The sequence below is a fragment of the Musca vetustissima genome, unplaced genomic scaffold, assembly GCF_032173495.1.
Source record: "Musca vetustissima isolate MV318-11 ecotype Yass unplaced genomic scaffold, APGP_CSIRO_Mvet_v1 utg1381, whole genome shotgun sequence".
In the NCBI taxonomy this organism is placed as follows: domain Eukaryota; kingdom Metazoa; phylum Arthropoda; class Insecta; order Diptera; family Muscidae; genus Musca; species Musca vetustissima.
The window spans coordinates 36,129-57,923 of NW_026878567.1; positions in this window are offsets into that span (position 1 = coordinate 36,129).

The following is a 21,795-nucleotide window of genomic DNA, read 5'->3' on the forward strand; positions in this document are numbered from 1 at the left end:
TGAAGGATCCGTACAAACGTGAATTTTTAAAAATAATTTTTGAAATATCCGTACAAACGTGGATTTTTTTTAAATAATTTTTGAAGGATCCGTACAAGCGTTGATTTTTTTTTCATCATACATAAAATTCACACTTATGAATGACCAGTTCTCACTTTTCAACTGTCTTTTTAATCAAAATAAACATTGAAACAAACAACAACAAAGAACTCAGCAATATGTCATTGTCTGGTCAGTTCAGTTATTATACGCTTAATTGCCAAACATATGGTGGCCAGTACTTAAAATATTATATTAAAAACAACAATTCTAAAATGGAAAAATAAAGGCAATGACATCCTCCCGCCTTTAATCTTCTTCGACATATTTATTTTGCATTTAATCATCATCTTTTTAAAAATTTCAATGCCATCGATGCTTTATTTTGTTTTATTTTTTTCGTTCGATTTGCACCAATCTCAACAAAAACACAAATGTGGAAGCTAATCTTCAAATGAGGCAGGAGGCAGAATTGCAAACATTTTCAAAAATTGACAGCTAATAAAGCAAAGAACAAAATCCCCAAACGCCTTTAATGCGTTTGCTGATGCTGCTGGCATAATTAATTTAAATGATGATATAGTTGCCTCATCCACCAAAGCAGCTGCTATAATTTCATTTTGTTTTCCTTTTTTGTTTGTTGAAAATAAATTGAAATGAAAAAATAATTAATAAAAATGCTTGAAGTGATTTATAGGATCAAATGTCATTGGGTGTAGTTCCTCATTTGTGGAGGATGGTGAGGTGAACCGTTTTTGCATTATTTGCATCGAAAGATTTATCCTGGCTTTTGGCATGAGGAAGTTATTTATGAAATTAATTGTAGTTAAAAAATTATAATATACACACAACAAGGAAGTAAATTATTTAAATTAATGACCTTTTTTAATTGAGAGACATAACAAATCGCAATAAGTTTTGGAAGTAGATGTGTATACCTCACGTGAGTGATGGCTGTAATTTAATGAAATAAAGGATTTTTAAATAATATATGTATATATTTAAAAAAACCAACAGAGCAATAGTCGTGGATTAAAAATTAAATATGTTTTTATAAATCATTAGACCTATAAGCCCGGAATTTAAACTAAATTTTCTAAGTGGATTTTTTAAAAATTATTTTTAATAGACTAACAGAGCAGCAAGGATATTCTTTTAAGGGCTACCTAAGCAACATGAGTGGATTTTTTTTAAGAATATTTTTTTAAGAACCAGCAAGCATAAGGTTGAAGTTTTTTAAAGAATAGTTTTAAACGACTAAGAAATCTATAAGCGTGGATTTTTAAGAAAATTTTTCAACGAACATCAGACTGTTTAAAATTTTTTTAAGCACCGCCTGAACTATAACGTTTATTTTTTGAAGAATATATGTTAAAAGATCAACGGAAGTATAAAAATATTATTTTAAATAATAATATTTTTTGAAGGATCAGCAGAACTATAAGCATGGATATTCAAAGAATATTTTTTCATAGATTCTGTTAATATTTTTATTAGGATCAACAGAACTATAAGTGTGAATTTTTTAAAGCTTATTAAATGACAAACAGAATTTTAGATTTTCTTAAAGAATAATTTTCAAGGATTAACAGAAGCGTGGATTTTTAAAGAATATTTCCTCAAGGATCAACAGAAGCGATGATTTTTTAAAAAGTATTTTTTCAAAGGGTCAACAATATTTTCTCAAAGATCAAGAGAAATGTGGATTTTTTTGATGAATATGTTTTCAAAGATCAACAGAATCCGTTTTTGCAAGGATTAACCGGAAAGTGGATTTTCAAGAATATTTTTTAAGGTCTAGTAGAGGCGTGGATTATTCAAGAATATTTTTTTTAAGGTCTAGTGGATTTTTAAAGAATATTTTTTCAAAGTCTGGTAGAAGCGTTTTTCATAGATCAGCAAAAGCGTGGATTTTTTAAAGAATATTTTCAAGTATCAGAAGAAGCATGGATTTTTTAAAGAATATTTTTCAAGGATCAGCAGAAGCGCGAATTTAAAAAATAAATTGTTTAAAAATCACCAGAAGCTTGGATTTTTTAAAAATATTCTTTCAAGGTCTAGTATAAGTCAATTTTGATCATTTTTGATAGGGACATATTCTACTCAATGCGAATAAAAAATATAAAATTTCAGCTGAAATACCAAAATGTGGCATGTAGCATTTGGGGGATTCCCTAAAATGTGGACCAATATTATTCATTATATCCTTCACCACACTGTGGTACAGGGTATTATGTCTTTGTGCATATGTTTGTAACAGGCAAAAGGAAACCTTTTGAGAATATGCATAGTATCACTTTTTAAGTCGATTTATGCATGTCCGTCCGTCTGTCTGTCTGTCCATGTTAAATTGCAAAGTTCAGGTCGCATTTATGATCCGAATAGGATGAAATCTGGCATAGGTCACTTATTTGGCCCAAGAACGAACCCTATTGAAATTGGGATAAATCGGTTCAGATTTAGATATAGATTTAATCTAAATTGTGTACCAAAGTCCCTATATATCCTTAGATATGCACGAAATTTTGCATAGCGTAATGAATTAGATCTAGAATGATGTGTGTTGAATTTCCTGAAACTCGGTCCAGATTTAGATATAGCTCCCATATGGCACAGTGTACTGAATTAGGTCTAGAATGATGTGTGTGAAGTGTTCTGAAAATCAGTTTAGATTTAGATATATCTCACATATATATATATATATATATTCGCCCGATTTAAGGTAAATGGTGTACCAAAGTCCCTATACATCTTTCTATTTGGACGAAATTTGGCACAGCCTAAAGAATTAGGTCTAGAATGATGTGTGCTAAGTTTCGTGGAAATCGGTTCAGATTTAGATATAGCTCCTATATATTTTTTCTTCCGATTTTATGTAAATTGTGCTCTAAAGACCCAAAGTTTTTCCGATTACCACCCAATTTTGTAAAATGAACTGTATTTAATATAAATTAATCTCTGGCAAGTCTCTTTGAAATCGGTTCAGATTTAGATATAGGTGCACCAAACTCCTCATATTTATCAGATATTTATTCAAATAATCAACGGGAGTTCGATTTCTATTTTATAAATTGATTTACATAATTTTGTGCCGTTGTAAGAAGCAACTATATATCTGAACAAATGAAAAATTTAGTATAGGTTGCAGAATGGCTGCATGTTTGCGGATCCAATTTCATTTTGCTGGTCCTTCAAAAATGCGACGTCTGTTATGATTCATCTGTTGAATATACCCAAAGTGGTGAAGGGTATCATATAGTCGGCCCCGTCCGACTTTACTACTTTCCTTACTGGTTTTTTCTGTTAATTGGTGTGGCACCCACCAATGGGTTGAATAAGTTTTATGATCAATTTGTACCTTCTGGCCGATGTTACGACTGCTAACATGCCGGTCAACTTCGACCATTTCTCCGATTTTATTGACATTTTCGACGAAAACGTAATGGATTTCATTTTCCCCAACGGAATATATGCGTTATGGAATCTCCAAAGAATTTCGAATGCCAAATTTGAAATACACACCGCCTTATGGTACAAAGATACGGCTGATTTGAATGAAAAACACGGCTAGGGGTTTCCTAAAATGTAGTTAGTCCTATATATAGGAGCGAAATGGGAAAATATGGAAGTAGATATTGAAAATTCTAAAATTACATATTGAAGATTTTAAACCTGATCCTGATATCTAAAATTACTAGCATTAGAATTAGCATCCGGGATATTCGAAATATATGAACATTATACCTTAGAGGTATAAGAACATTATACCTTAGAGGCTTCGAAAAGCTTATTGAATTTTAGTCAGATAAATCATATTCACTCTTATCTGATTCACTTTTTACTAATTTTGTAGAATGAATAATTAAGTTTCACCTTACCTTATTACAAAATTATTATCTGAAAAAATAAGAAAATATAAAATTTATTAAATATTAAAAAATATTTAAATATTTATAGACACTTATTATTAATGTTATTTTTTAACAAAATATATAACTCAAAAACTAAAAAAGTTGATAATATATTCGTAAAAATATATGTTTATTTTGAACCACATTACATAAAAAATTAATAAACCTTTTTATTAGCATACATAAACACCACATTAATTTGAGAGCCTGGTTGCGTGTGATTAATATATGTTAATTATACGCATTAGAAAAAATTTTAATACTTAATAAATCCTTAATCCTATGGTTTGATATTTTCTAACAATATAAAACACCGCAAATTGTTTCTTTGCATTATACACCACAAGGGTAGCTATTAAGGAAAATCATATTGAAATATGAAGAATTGAGGGTCATCACATTTTGTATAATTTATGTCAGACGCCAATATGTGTTATCAAGTTATAAAACTATCTCTATGTTTTTTCGTTTACCAATATTTCATATTTTTCACCCCATTAAAATTCCCTAATGGGCTACAGCACTTGAAATAATCGCTGTCTCCTTCTTATCTTATCGATAAATATAAATACTTGCCTATAGTGACGTATATTCTACATACATACGTATATAAATAATTCCAATGGAAATGTATATTACGTTATTGTCATTGTTATTATTTTACCTTTATGTGGAAATTGCGATAAACATTATTTTGGAATTCATTATTATATTTTTTGTTTTTTGAATACATAAAATACTCGTCCATATTTACCTTGACCTAAACTGAAGATTTCATATCATAATTATCATAGATTTTATTTGTCATCACATTTACTTTTATAAATGAAATTTTTGTTGGCATTAAAATGTAAATTTTTTTGTTTCGTCCATAATATCCATCAACATCATCATTTCTTTTTCAATTGTGTTTTTTTCTCAATAAGATTTTTTCAATGGAAAAAATACTCAGAAAATAAAAATATTCAAAAATAACAGAAAAAACTATGCAAATTTCCGTTCTCTGCATTATGACACACACAGCTCATAGCAATTAAACGGAAATAAATTCCAAAATTTTATTTTTCAAAAAGGTATTTAAATTTGTTTAAAAGAGGAAAAATATAAGCAAAAGACAAAAACATAAAGGAATGCAAAATAAACAAACGCGAATGTTAGGGTTGCCAAATTAGAACACGTTTTGATACAACGAAAATATGAATTTTCTTCTCAGCATCGAATTTAAAGAAAAAGTGTGTGTAGCTACCTTGTCGGGTAGTATTAAGGGATCAAAAACAGAGTAGGCATTTTTCTTTCTAAAAATTCTCATTTAGGGATCAAAAGTGATAACGGAGTTTTTATAATAGAATAGCCCCTCCTTAAGGCAGTTTGAAAATGCCATTTAGAGCACCACATGTTTAGCAAAATTTCAATGTAGGTCGACATTTTGATATAGCGTCTACTTTCCCGCTCTATTTAGAGTGACCAATCGAAGTGACTGTAATTTGTAACTTCGGTAACTGTTCATATAAAATATAGGGATATAGTTTCTCTCGCTACATCTTAAATTTGAATCCGAAATATATCCTCTCCAAAACTATATCTACAAAACCCCGTTAACTATATGTCAAAATCGACATCCCTAATCACTACTATTTTTATATTCAATATTGTGACAAATATATAAATATACACACAAACTCAACATTTTAGCGAAATAATATCAAATCGCATTTTTAATATTTGCTGTTTCCAGTGAAAGATGCGTAAATTTACAATTATAAATCAATGACTAAAGTCATCATCGTTTGCCTTACGATTTCTTATATTCCAAAAACATTAAAGAATATTTATTCAACAATAAAAAAATCATAACAACAACTACAACACCAATCTTAAAATAAGAAACTTATATTTCAACGGAATACCAATGAAGAATATTTTAATATTTTAAACTGATGGGGTGATATTTTTTTGGATGACAAATTGAAATACGACATCGACATATTTATTGAAACAAAATCAATTTTGGGTATATTGACAAAAAAATGATCTGGCCATGTCCATGTCAATCGGTCAGAATTTGGGTCTTTGTATGATCAGGGTAAAATTCTATGACGATTTAAGGGGACCCCCCCATTCTCGGGGTCAAATTTTTTATTTAATTCGAATCTACACTAATTCAAGAATGTTCCTACAAATTTTCAAGTGAAAATCTCAAGAACCCTTAAAGCTATAGCCGATTTATTGTGTCAGCATCAAGTGACGGCTAAAGGGCTTCTCAAACTTTAAACGCGTTTTTCACTTTTGCGAATGGTGGGCACGATAACTCAAAAACTAATAACCCAATCGACTCCAAATTTTTACACGTTTCTCTGTGAATGTATAGCTATCGTATGAACTAGGATAAAGCCAATCGGCGAAGATCTTCCTTATTTTTTAACTTGGTTTTTGGTCAAAAATCGGCCATTTTCCAAAAATATTTTTTCAAAGGTCCGCCATTTTTTTAATTCTTGTGCGAAGTCAATAATCCTAGTTCATAAGAGAGCCAGACATGTACTCTTTCTAACACCATTGGAATTTTCGGATTCCGATGTTCCAGTGAGGAGTTATTATGCCCGCCATCAAAAATAAGGACTTTTCTTTAATTACAAAAAACAATAACAAAATTGTTTTGTAAATTATTTTTCTTCTCTTTTAAATCTTCAAATGTATATGTGCAAAGTTACAAACCTTAACAAGCATTGGTATTGATTTACCAGACCATTGAAAATCTTGAAATATTAAAATCGAGAATGGGTGGGGTTCCCTTAAGCGTGTCCATCTGTCTGTTGCAATCACTCTAGCCTCTAAACGAATTGAGATAGATCGCCAAAATCTTGCATAGAGTTGTCTTTTGTCTGCAGGCAGGCCACGTTCAAAGATGAGCTATATCGGTTCATGTTTAGGCATATCCCACATATAAGGGTACCCCTCAATTTTCGATATTTTGGGATTCTTGAGGGCGCTTTTCAACTGAATTCGCTGACATTTGGTACAAAGTGTTCGTATTTGGTACCAAATTTCTCCACTAAAAATTATATATAAGGGTAAATTTTTTTGGGTAGTCTCCATATGGAAATTGGGGGTACCCTAATCTTCGGAATTTTTAGATCCTTGGGCGGATTTTTCAACCGAATTCGCTGAAATTTGTTGCATTGCGTTCTTATTGGGTACCAAGTGTCTACATTAAAATTTTGAAATATAGATAAATTTTTCCGATAGCCACATATAACGGTACCCTCAAATTTTCAGTATTTTGACGGTTTTAAAAACGTTTTTCAACCGAATTCGCTGTCATTTGGTATTTTGTAGTCGTATATGGTTACAAATATCACTCCCAAAATTGATCAATATTCGCCTCTTTTATGGTAGTCCCCCTATAACCCCCTTTTAATACCCTTCACCACACTGTGGTACAGGGTATTATGCCATTGTGCATATGTTTGTAACAGCAAATGGAAAAGAGATAGACCCATAGCTCCTTTTGAGAATAAGCATAGAATCAATTTCTGAGCCGATTTATGTATGTCCGTCCGTCTGCTGATATTAAATTGTAAACCATGTACAGGTCGCCATTTTTGATATAAATGAGATGACATTTTGGTACAGCTATTTTTTTGGCCCAAGGACGAACCCAATTGAAATTGGTGAAAATCGATTCAGATTTAAATATAGCTCAAATATATATTTTCGTCCGATTTTATGTAAATTGTGCACTAAAGCCCCTATAATTCTTTTGATTTGCTCGAAATGAGTCTGATGTGTGCTAAGAGTCGTGAAAATCGGTTATGATTTAGACATAGCTCCCATATATTTTTTCGTTCGATTTTAGGTAAACGTTGCACCAAAGTCCCTACACATTTTTCGATTTGCACGAATTTGGCACAGAGTACTGAATCAAGTCTAGAATGACGTGTGTAAAGTTTCGTGAAAATCGGTTCAGATTTAGATATAGCTCCCATATAGAATTTCGTCCGATTTAATGTAAATGGTGTACCAAAGTTCCTAAATATCTTTCGATTTGCATGCAATTTTGCAAACCGTGCTGAATTGAGTCTAGAATGTGTGTGCTTTCGTTGAAATCGGTACAGATTTAGATATAGATCCCATATATATTCGTCGGATTTAATGTAAATGGTGCACCAAAGTCTCTCAATATCTTTCGATAGCTCCCATATATATTTTCGTCCGATTTTATGAAATTGGTGCACTAAAGCCCCTAAATTTCTTTCAATTTGCAAGAAATTTTGCATAGCGTACTGACTTAAGTTTAGAATGATGTAAAATCTGTTCAGATTTAGATATAGCTCCCATATATTATCGTCTGATTTAATTTAAATGGTGTACCAAAGCCCCTAAATTTCTTTCGATTTCCACGAAATTTTGCATAGCGTGCTGAATTGAGTCTGGAATGGTGTGTGCTAAGTTTCGTAAAACTCTGTTCAGATTTGGATATAGTTCCCATATATATTTTCTTCCGATTTTATGTAAATGGTGCATCAACGCCCCTAAATTTCTTTTGATTTTCACAAAATTTGACAAGGCCTGATAAATTGAGTCTGGAATGATGCGTGCTAAGTTTCACGATAATCGGTTCAGATTTAGATATAGCTCCTACATATATTTTCTTCCCATTTTATCTAGTGTATCGAAGCAACTAAATTTCATTCGATTGGCACGAAATTATGCATAGCGTACTGAATTAAAACTAGAATGATGTATGCTAAGTGAAAATCGGTTCAGATTTACATATAGTTCCCATATATATTATCGTCCGAATTAATGTATATGGCGTACCAAATTCCCTATACATCTGGAATGATGTGTGTTAAGTTTTGTGAAAATCGGCTCAGATTTAGATGTAGATCCCATATTATGTTAAAGCGATATTGCTCCGATTTTAAAATAGTACAATTTATAAGTTTTGGTGGATAGAATCCTATTAGATATTCTATCTCAAAACTAAATTTGTAAATTTACACCCTATAGCAGCGCACCTTTCCCTATAGCAAAACAAACATTTAAACTACACAGCACAACAATTGTCATGAATAAATACGATATGTAATGGGAGCAGTAAACAAAAATGAAAACGAAAAAGAAATAAAACAAAACAAATAACACAAAGTAAAGAAAAGAAAATTTGCATATCAAAACATTAGTAGAGCTTTGAATTTGTTACGAAGTCTGGCTGACACACCCTCCACCAGACCTCCCCTTACAAAACAGTCCAGACTGACTTTTAACTTAAACTAATGGACCTGCTGTTTATTGAAGAGCCATCAATAAATGTAATGACAATTTATTTGTTTACTTCGTTGACAATAACAACAATAGCAATGGCAACAGCAGCAGTAATAATAGCAACAACAACGACAACAATTGAATAGGCCGAGACTCATCTCATAGACTGGTGTCTGTCAGTCAGTCATTATTTTACATCTGCAAAAAATTTATTACTAAATATTTATAGCACAGTGGATCTTTGATATAACAGATAAACTATTTTAAGGGGATTTTCTTCAGTATATTTTTTAATAGGAGAACTAGTAGATTTTTAACCAGTAAGGAAAGTAGTAAAGTCGGACGGGGCCGACTATATGATACCCTTCACCACTATGGGTATATTACACAGGACTATTAGCATGAAATTGGATGAAATAAAATATGTGATATTTATCTAAATGTGAAACGACCTAGATCTATCCATAAAGTATGTAAATCGACTTCAAACAAATATAAATAGGTCATCCGTAGGGCTATGACTGTACATCTAGAAAACGCAACTATATAATTTTATGCCCAATTTTGTACGATGTGCAAACTTTGATGTCAATCTGTCTAACATGAGGAGTTTGATGCCAAATTACACTTGAAATCGGGCGAAAATATATATGGTGCGTCAATTACTTAAAATCAATCTATAATAAAAGGGTCTATATCTATCTAAATCTGGACCGATTTTCACGAAACTTGGCAGACATCATTCTAGACCTAAATGATCAGGCTGTACCAAATTTCGTGCAAATCGATAGATATATAGGGACTGTGGTGCACCATTTACATGAAATCGGACGAAACTATATATGGGAGCCATATCTAAATCTGGACCGATTTTCTCGAAAGTTGGCAGACATCATTCTAGGCTCAATTCAGTACGTTATGCCAAATTCCGTGCAAATCGAAAGATATATAGGGACTTTGGGGCACCATTTACATGAAATCGGACGAAACTATATATGGGAGCCATATCTAAATCTGGACCGATTTTCTCGAAAGTTGGCAGACATCATTCTAGGCTCAATTCAGTACGTTAGGCCAAATTCCGTGCAAATCGAAAGATATATAGGGACTTTGGGGCACCATTTACATGAAATCGGACGAAACTATATATGGGAGCTATATCTAAATCTGGACTGATTTTCTCGAAACTTGGCACACATCATTCTGGACCTAATTCAGTACGTTATGCCAAATTTCCTGCAAATCAAAAGATATATAGGGACTTTGGGGCACCATTTACATGAAATCGGACGAAACTATATATGGGAGCTATATCTAAATCTGGACCGATTTTGACGAAACTTGGCAGACATCATTCTAGGCTCAATTCAGTACGTTATGCCAAATTTCGTGCAAATCGAAAGATATATAGGGACTTTGGGGCGCCATTTACATGAAATCGGTCGAAACTATATATGGGAGCTATATCTAAATCTGGACCGATTTTCTCGAAACTTGGCAGACATCACTCTAGGCTTAATTCAGTACGTTATGCCAAATTTCGTGCAAATCGAAAGATATATAGGGACTTTGGGGCACCATTTACATGAAATCGGACGAAACTATATATGGGAGCTATATAGAAATCTGAACCGATTTTCTCGAAACTTGGCAGACATCACTCTAGGCTTAATTCAGTACGCTATGCCAAATTTCGTGCAAATCAAAATATATATAGGGACTTTGGGGCACCATTTACATGAAATCGGACGAAACTATATATGAGAGCTATATCTAAATCTGGACCGATTTTTACGAAACTTGGCAGACATCATTCTAGACTTAAATGATTAGGCTGCACCAAATTTCGTGCAAATCAAAAGATATATAGGGACCGTTTACATTAAATCGGTTAAATATATATATGGGAGCTATATCTAAATCTGAACCGATTTTCCCCAATTTCAATAGGGTTCGTCCTTGGGCCGAATAAGTGACCTATGCCAAATTTCATCCAATTCGGATCATAAATGCGACCTGTACTTTGTTTACAATTTAACATGGACAGACAGACGGACAGACGGACAGACGGACAGACGGACGGACGGACGGACGGACATGCATAAATCGACTTAGAAAGTGATTCTATGTATATTCTCAAAAGGAACCATGGGTCTATCTCGATTATTTTTGCCTGTTACAAACATATGCACAAAGACATAATACCCTGTACCACAGTGTGGTGAAGGGTATAAAAAGTGAATAGTTTTGGGTTAATTGATCTGTCGTTGCAAACTGTTCATGATATTGACCTCCAAACTTTATTTTGGTGGAAGCTGTGTCTACTTTAATTTAAAACCAGTAAGGAAAGTAGTAAAGTCGGACGGGGCCGACTATATGATACCCTTCACCACTATGGGTATATTACACAGGACTATTAGCATGAAATTGGATGAAATAAAATATGTGATATTTATCTAAATGTGAAACGACCTAGATCTATCCATAAAGTATGTAAATCGACTTCAAACAAATATAAATAGGTCATCCGTAGGGCTATGACTGTACATCTAGAAAACGCAACTATATAATTTTATGCCCAATTTTGTACGATGTGCAAACTTTGATGTCAATCTGTCTAACATGAGGAGTTTGATGCCAAATTACACTTGAAATCGGGCGAAAATATATATGGTGCGTCAATTACTTAAAATCAATCTATAATAAAAGGGTCTATATCTATCTAAATCTGGACCGATTTTCACGAAACTTGGCAGACATCATTCTAGACCTAAATGATCAGGCTGTACCAAATTTCGTGCAAATCGATAGATATATAGGGACTGTGGTGCACCATTTACATGAAATCGGACGAAACTATATATGGGAGCCATATCTAAATCTGGACCGATTTTCTCGAAAGTTGGCAGACATCATTCTAGGCTCAATTCAGTACGTTATGCCAAATTCCGTGCAAATCGAAAGATATATAGGGACTTTGGGGCACCATTTACATGAAATCGGACGAAACTATATATGGGAGCCATATCTAAATCTGGACCGATTTTCTCGAAAGTTGGCAGACATCATTCTAGGCTCAATTCAGTACGTTAGGCCAAATTCCGTGCAAATCGAAAGATATATAGGGACTTTGGGGCACCATTTACATGAAATCGGACGAAACTATATATGGGAGCTATATCTAAATCTGGACTGATTTTCTCGAAACTTGGCACACATCATTCTGGACCTAATTCAGTACGTTATGCCAAATTTCCTGCAAATCAAAAGATATATAGGGACTTTGGGGCACCATTTACATGAAATCGGACGAAACTATATATGGGAGCTATATCTAAATCTGGACCGATTTTGACGAAACTTGGCAGACATCATTCTAGGCTCAATTCAGTACGTTATGCCAAATTTCGTGCAAATCGAAAGATATATAGGGACTTTGGGGCGCCATTTACATGAAATCGGTCGAAACTATATATGGGAGCTATATCTAAATCTGGACCGATTTTCTCGAAACTTGGCAGACATCACTCTAGGCTTAATTCAGTACGTTATGCCAAATTTCGTGCAAATCGAAAGATATATAGGGACTTTGGGGCACCATTTACATGAAATCGGACGAAACTATATATGGGAGCTATATAGAAATCTGAACCGATTTTCTCGAAACTTGGCAGACATCACTCTAGGCTTAATTCAGTACGCTATGCCAAATTTCGTGCAAATCAAAATATATATAGGGACTTTGGGGCACCATTTACATGAAATCGGACGAAACTATATATGAGAGCTATATCTAAATCTGGACCGATTTTTACGAAACTTGGCAGACATCATTCTAGACTTAAATGATTAGGCTGCACCAAATTTCGTGCAAATCAAAAGATATATAGGGACCGTTTACATTAAATCGGTTAAATATATATATGGGAGCTATATCTAAATCTGAACCGATTTTCCCCAATTTCAATAGGGTTCGTCCTTGGGCCGAATAAGTGACCTATGCCAAATTTCATCCAATTCGGATCATAAATGCGACCTGTACTTTGTTTACAATTTAACATGGACAGACAGACGGACAGACGGACAGACGGACAGACGGACGGACGGACGGACGGACATGCATAAATCGACTTAGAAAGTGATTCTATGTATATTCTCAAAAGGAACCATGGGTCTATCTCGATTATTTTTGCCTGTTACAAACATATGCACAAAGACATAATACCCTGTACCACAGTGTGGTGAAGGGTATAAAAATTACAAGAGTTGCAGAATTAGTAAATATTTTCTCTTTTTGTTCCTGGTAGTGGTGTTCGCCTGTTTCAAAACAAAAATGTTCCTAACTGGATGATTACAACAATGCGCCACCAGTTTGTTTTTTCTTTTGACAAAACAGCAGCAATTTTTACGTGCTAAACTAGCCCATTCGGTGAATTGATATTCCATGTGAATAAGTTTTCATGAAAACGCTCCTCATTTATTATCGCAAGGTTGTTGGCTGACACACCCAAAGGTCGTTTGGCTAACGTTTTTATTTGATTTAGATGAAAGATTCAGTAATAAATGTCAGTAATTGAAATAATATTGAGATGATATATTTTCAAAGTTAGGTTAGGTTATGTTTAAATAGATACAGACGGAGGGTATATTAAATTTTGCAATCTCGTTCGAGACACATCGGAATATACGCCGGACATTCTGTAAAGTATATATAGTTTGATCAGAATAAATTTTGATGTCAATCACTTAAAAAAGATTTCCAGGCGAGTCGGTCTTTTGCGCAGCTCTCCAATTTGAAAGACTATGTTCTAAAATGTTGTCTTCCACTTGATCTTTCCATCGGTTTCTGTGTGAAACATTCCATATGCGTGAAACATCAGTTGGCTCGCTTTTATATGTCTTTTCTGCTGGGGCAACCACCTCCATTCTCTCCGCTGACCTAACCAACATAGTTGCTGCAGCTCGATGTCCGAGAATATATGGTAAAACTCATTGATTCATTCGACGGCAATATTCACCGTCGATGCTGATCGACTCAAAGATGTTTCGGAGAATTTTTCCTCAACAACTCCAAGAGCTGTCTCATCTGCTTGCGCATGTACCCCTGCTTCAGCACGGGTAGTATCAGCGTCTTGTAGAATGTCAGATTGGTCGGGCGACATGTCTTGTTTTTAAATTGCTTACTCAGACCATAGTAGCATCTGGGGGCCACCACTATTCTCTTCTCCACCACTATTCTCCTCGGATGTTATTAATGTTGTTTATGACGGTACCGAGATATATGAAATCTTTGACTACCTCGAACCTGTAGTTGTCAAGTTCCACAGTTGGTCTGAGTCTACTGGACGTCTTGCGCGTTGATACCATCAGCTTGGTCTTCTCACCGTTTACTGCCAGACCCACTTTGGCAGACTCCCTCTCAATTTGTTCAAAGGTAGCTGTTACCGCTCTCAATGTTCGACCCATTATGTCGATGTTATCGGCATAGGCGAGAAACATGTGTTGTTTGGTGTACAGAGTGTCATTTCTGTTCACTTTTGCCTCACGTATGTCCTTTTCCAGCAGGATGTTAAAAAGGTCATACGACAAACTATCACCTTTTCTGAATCCTCGTTCGGTATTAAATGGCTTCGAGAGGTCCTTTCCGACTTTAACTGCTGATCTTGTGCCAATTAAAGTTATGCTGTATAGCCTATTAATTTTTCAGGAATGCCAAACGCAAACATGGCTTTATAAACCTCTGAACGGATAGGGCTGTCGAATGCGGCTTTTTAGTCGACGAATAGGTGGAATGTGTCGATGTGTTTTTCGTGGGTTTTTAGATATAGCTCCCACATATGTTTTCGTCCGATTGTATGTAAATGGTGCTGCAAAGCTTTTATATTACTTTAGATTTGCGTTAAATTTTGCATAGCGTACTGAATTGAGTCTAGATTGATGTGTGCGAAGTTTCGTTGAAATCGGTTCAGATTAAGATATATCAAATCTGGCGAAAATATATGTATATGTAGGGGATACATATATTTTCGCCAGATTTGATATAAATGGTACACTAAACTCCCAACGTTCGTCTGATTATGTACAAATTTGGAATACCATTCCGTTTTTAGTCTGTAATGACGGGTATTAAGTTTCATTGGAATCGAAATGTGCCTCATCGAAATATTGGTTTAGACCCTATATTTCTTCGGATCAAATCAGTTTCAGACACTTTGAAGTCGATTTACAAATGTCCGCTTGTCTGGCTATCTGACTGGCTGATGCTGGACACGGTAACCCTCGAAGAGAGTGACCGATTTCATCCAAATTTGCACATCATAATATTTTTTTCAAACTTAGTTTAAGTTCGAAGATGGGGAATATCGGCCCACTCCTTCTGGCTCCTACCCCACAAAATGATCAAAATTGTGCCAAATATTAATTTATCATATCAATAAATTTTATAATATAATTAGGTTATTCAATGCTAATTTTATAATAGCACTGAATAACCTAATATTGTAACCATGACTGGAAATATCGGTCCACTCCTTCTAGTACTTCCCCCATTATTTTAATTGGGAGTTTTATGGAAATATTGAAAGGTGTCTATGTGTTATAATATTGTTTAGTATCACTATTATCCGACGAGAGCGGAAATGTCGCGCCAATCGCTTTGAAATTTTACATGAAGTTCTGGTTATGGTCAAAAACGATTCCTATAATTTTCGGCGATGTTGAGATGATATTTACGGTAGTTATGAACCGAAAACTTCAAATTTGTCAGATTTTCTAGTCGCTCTAGAGGTCATATTTTAAAGAGTGAAGGGGATGTGGTCATATACATAGAACGAATATAAAACAGCAGAAAGTTAGATTTTCGTGGTAGTTCTGTAGGGTATCATATGCTCGGCCCCGTCCGACTATACTGCTTCGCTCACTGGTTTTAATTTGGTGATCCAAATTTTGCAAATGGAAAATTTCTACCAAATCTAGATGAAGTCAGAAAGTGGTAATAATCGATCCACTCTCTTTGGTACCTCCTAATTAAAATAAACACCGACTGAGACTTTTTCAATTGTTTTTATACCTTTCACCACACTGTGGTACAGGGTATTATGTCTTTGTGCATATGTTTGTAACAGGCAAAAGGAAACGGGATAGACACATGGTTCCTTTTGAGAATATACATATCTCTCGATTTCCACGAAACTTTGCACAGTGTAATGAATTAGGTCTAGAATGATGTGTGTTAAGTTTCCAGAAAATCAGTTCATAGATATAGCTCCCATATATATTTTCGGCCGATTTATTGTAAATGGTCCACCAAAGTCCCTATATATCTTTCGATTTGCACGAAATTTGGCACAGCGTAATGAATTAGATCTAGAATAACTGAACTGGTCGTTTAAAATGGGACGTCTGTTAGGATTCATCTGTTGAATATACCCAAAGTGGTGAAGGTTATCATATAGACGACCCCGTTCGATTTTACTACTTTCCTTACTGGTTTATTCATGATTTTAGACTTAATTCGCTTTATGTTTAGTTTATAAATTTTAAGGGATTCTGGGTGTCTTTTAGTTCCTGATGTTTTGTTATTAGAATTTTTTACGATTTCTTGGCCGCTATAATAAAATTTTTTCTTGTGCAAATTTCCTCTTTCTCCTAGAATCCAAACTTGTTCATATATCTCGCATTTCTTTTGTTTGGTAAATCCATATACCGTAGCTTGGATTCGAAGTCCGGCTAAAAATAGTCCAGCTCCCCAACTCTAATTAAAATTGTGGTTGTGGACTGCTGTCTATAAATAGTCGTATTTATTTTTTTCTCCGTCGAATTTCCCATAACCTAATTTTATTACTACTTTTTATTAATAAATCAACAAAGAAGTCCATCATCCACTAACTGCCAATTTGCTAAAGTCGGTGATTTGTTTTCTTCTTTTGATATTTTTGCTTTTACTTTCTCTTTTTGTTGTGCTTTATTTCATAACCAACCGCTTTTTTTCTCAGCTAAACATATTTCATAATTTCTCTGAAATTTTGTTGTTTTGTTATTTGTTTATAACAAAAAAACTAAAACGTTTAACCAATTTATTTATTTACCATTCACTTTGATCATAATGACGATCACTATTTATGATGATCATTATGATCACTGTGATTATGATGATCATGTTGAGGTATGACTAATTTATGAACAAAACATAATTATGGGTGAATTTTAAAAAACAAAGCCTACACAAAAATTATGATTTTGAATTTTTTTTAGATTCTTCTATTGGTCCGAAGTAAAAATGAAGAATTGTTGTTCACATTTTTTACAGAGACATTTTTCAAATTTCCAAGAATTTAAAATACCACATAAGACTATTTTTGTGACATAGCATTTTTTAACAGTTGGTCCAATTTTTAATTATTTAGAAGACCCTCATAGTGTCCTATAAACTAATTTTGAACTGTTGTTCTTCCAACCAAACAATTGTTTCCACATTAGTGAAAGTGCTAAATGATTCCTATTTATGTCTCAGCATCCGCCTTTAAATCACTAAAACTTCGTGCAAAAATTTAACCCCGAATATATACAAAAACAATAACAATGCTGTACGTATAATGTACGACACTTTAATGCTTCATTAATTACTAAATTTTTCATCAAAAACAATTTGATGAAATATTTCACAATCAAACCTTTGTGTTATAGTGTCAAATTATAAAAAGAGATTTGCGATAAAACTGAATAGAATCAAGTGTAAATTGTGAGCAATTAAGGCAACATCAGCAACAACAACAATTGCATTGTTGACATAGTTTTTATATTCCGAAAGTAATTAAAATTACTTAAATAATAGAGAATTGAATGAAAACATGGAATAAACAAGGAGATGAGTAAAGGGGTTTCTAATGAGATGTGTTATTTGGATATTCAAAAAAATTATTTTTTTTTAGATAAGCATTCGTTCCCGTTTTGATGAAGACAAAAGTTCTACATGCCAAATTTCATCAGATAATTCAAAATAACACCTGTTTAAAAAAAAAAACTATATTATAAGGGTACCCCTTAATTTCGGTATTTTGGGGTTTTTAAATTTTTTTGGGTAGCGCCCATATAAGGGGGTGACGTCATGTTGAAGCCAACGGCTCTGGTTGGCTTTAACATGACAACGCCCAGACTTATCTTGGTCCCTATTTCACCTTATTGTGGATACTGACCTCCCCGCTGTGTCACCTGGGGTAGCTACCTTCATCATCCAATGAAATAATGAGCTGATATGTGCCGCGAGTTCTCCTATAATAACTATAAACCAGTAAGGAAAGTAGTAAAGTCAGACGGGCCGACTATATGATACCCTTCACCACTATGGGTTAATATACCCAAGGTCATTAACATGAAATTTGAGGATGTAAAATATACGACCTTTATCTAAATGTGGACCAACTTAGATCAATCCATTAACATGTCATTCGTTTGTTACAATGGGACCAAATTCTGTAAACCGATTTAAGGGAACCCCACCCATTCTCGATTTTAATTTTTCAAGATTTTCAGTGGGATGGTAAATCAATACCAATGCTTGTTAAGGTTTGTAACTTTGCACATATATATTTGAAGATTTAAAAAAAGAGAAAAATAATTTACAAAAAATTTTTGTTATTGATTATGGCGGGCATGATAACTCCTCACTGGATCATCGGAATCCGAAAATTCCAACGGTGTTAGAAAGAGTACATGTCTGGCTCTCGTATGAACTAGGATTATTGGCTTTGCTCTAAAATAAACAAAATGGCGGACCTTTGAAAAAATATTTTTGAAAAATCGTCGAAAACCAAGTTAAAAAACAAGGAAGATCTTCACCGATTGGCTTTATCCTAGTTCATACGATAGCTATACACTCACAGAGAAACGTGTAAAAATTTGAAATCGATTGGGTTTTTAGTTTTTGAGTTATCGTGCCCGCCATTCGCAAAAGAGAAAAACGCCTTTAAAGTTTGAGAAGCCCTTTAGCCGTCACTTGATGCTGACACAATAAATCGGCTATATCTTCAAGAGTTCTTGAGATTTTCACTTGAAATTTTGTAGAGACATTCTTGAATTAGTGTAGAATCGAATTAAATCAAAAAAAATTTTGACCCCGAGAATGGGGGGGTCCCCTTAAAGCAAATATCAATCGCGCACCCGTTTAATATTTAGAACCCGCAATTACGTCATTCTATTCTGAAAAAAACATGAAGAGTTTCGTGCACCATTTACTTAAAATAGGATGAAAATATATATGGAAGCTATAGACTAAGTTAGACTAATTTATGCAGGTTTTGTTCCTAATGAACATATTTTGGGTCCTTGGGTCATACTTAAAATCGGACGAAACTATATGGGAGCTATATCTAAATGTGGACGGATTCCAACATAACTTGAGTATAAAACTATACTATTTTATCGTTGTGCAAAATTTTGTGTCAATCGGCCTTACTTTGAGTCTATGGTGCACCATTTATTTAAAATCGGAAGAAGAAATATATAGGAGCTATATCTAAATACGAACTGATTTCAGCAAAACTTGTCACATACTTTAGTAAAAATTAAAATTAAATCAGTCGAAAATATATGGGAGCTATATCTAAATCTGCACCAATTTTCATGAAACTTACATAATTCAGACTTAATTCAGTACGCTATGCCAAATTTCGTCCAAATCGAAAGATATATAGGGACTTTGGTGCACCAATTGGGGGAAAATTTATATGGGATCTATATCTACATCTGAATCGATTTTCACGAAACTTAACACATATCATTCTAGACTCATGTCAGTACACTATGCCAAATTTCGTGGAAATCAAAAGATATATACGAACTTTGATGAACTATTTACATTAAATCGGTCGAAAATATATATGGGAGCTATATCGAAATCTGAACCGATTTTCAAAAAAAAAAAATGTATACACATCATTCTAGTCTCAATGCAGTATGCTATGCTAAATTTCGTGCAAATCGGATGATATGATATATAGGGACTTTGGTACACCATTTACATAAAATCGGTCGAACATATATATGAGAGCTATATCTAAATCTGAACCGATTTTCAAGAAATTTTATACACATCATTCTAGACTCAATTCAGTACGCTATGCCAAATTTCGTGCAAATCGGAAGATTAATAGGGACTTTGGTGCACCACTTACAGGAAATCGGACGAACATATATATGGGAGCTATATCTAAATCGGAACCGATTTTCCCGAAATTTTGTACACATCATTCTTGACTCAAGTCAGTACGCTATGCCAAATTTCGTGCAAATCGGAAGATATATAGGATACACCAATTACATCTTTGTTTACAATTTAACATGGACAGACAGACGGACGGGCGGACATGCGTAAATCGACTCAGAAAGTGATTCTATGCATATTCTCAAAAGGAACCATGTGTCTATCTCGTTTCATTTTGCCTGTTACAAACATATGCACAAAGACATAATACCACTGTACCACAGTGTGGTGAAGGGTATAAAAATGGGTTGAGTTGTCGGAAACCCCTTCCGACTATGAAAAAGAAAACCAAACGGTCGATACGAGGAGCGCATAATCGATTCGGATCATTACCTTGTGACAACCAAGCGTTAATGTAGCAGCAAAGGTACGATCTAATGTAACAAGGAAACTTTACGTCGAAAACTGCAAACACAACAGAGTAGCAGAAGCCTACTCATCTCAACTCACCCACCTGCTTGACGAAATCACTCCTTGTCCCGATAAGAACAATGGCAAAGAATTGCCTACTCCTTACAGACTGCAGCAAAAACAACAATTGCTACCCACCATCGAGAAACTCATGGTACGTTCAGGAGTATTGTAATGCTACTGAGGTGAAAAACGCAGCGTATAGAATAACCCTGCAAACAGTAGCAACTCGCAATGCGAGAGAGAATTATCGGGAGAAATGGAGAGAGAAAGTAGAAAAACGTAATCGTAAGCAAATCGAGTCAGAATGAAGGCCGAGTTAAACACCACACCGAAGGCTTTGGTGCAGGTATATCCTCCTGTTGAGATGAAGAAAGAAACCTGGTGACAAATACAGATAGCGCGTTTAGCATCTGGAAGGAGAATTTTGCAAAACTTCTGCCATCAAATAGTAACGGTGAAGAAGATACCCAAGAGCCAGTTAGTGAAGACGGTGTATACCATCTAGCCAAGATTATGTCGGCTAAAGAATAATAAAGCTGGTTACTGATACTGTCCAGGAGCATATACCAGCTGATTAGTACAATTAGGCTATAGGAATGAATGCCCAATGATTGGAACTTCAGCATCCTGTGTCCCGTGAATAAATAAGGAGACAAGACGATATGTGTCAAGTACAGAGGAATTAGTCTCCTTCCCATCGCATATAAAGTGCTATCCAGCGTACTGTGTGAACGACAGAAACCAATGGTCAATAAAATTATCGGACCATACCAACGCGACTTCGAGCCTGGCAAATCCACTATAGACAAGTTAGATTTTCACTCTGCGCCAAATCCAGGAAAAGACCCACGAACACATCGACACATTTCATTTTTTCGTCGAATACAAAACCTCATTCGCCCAATC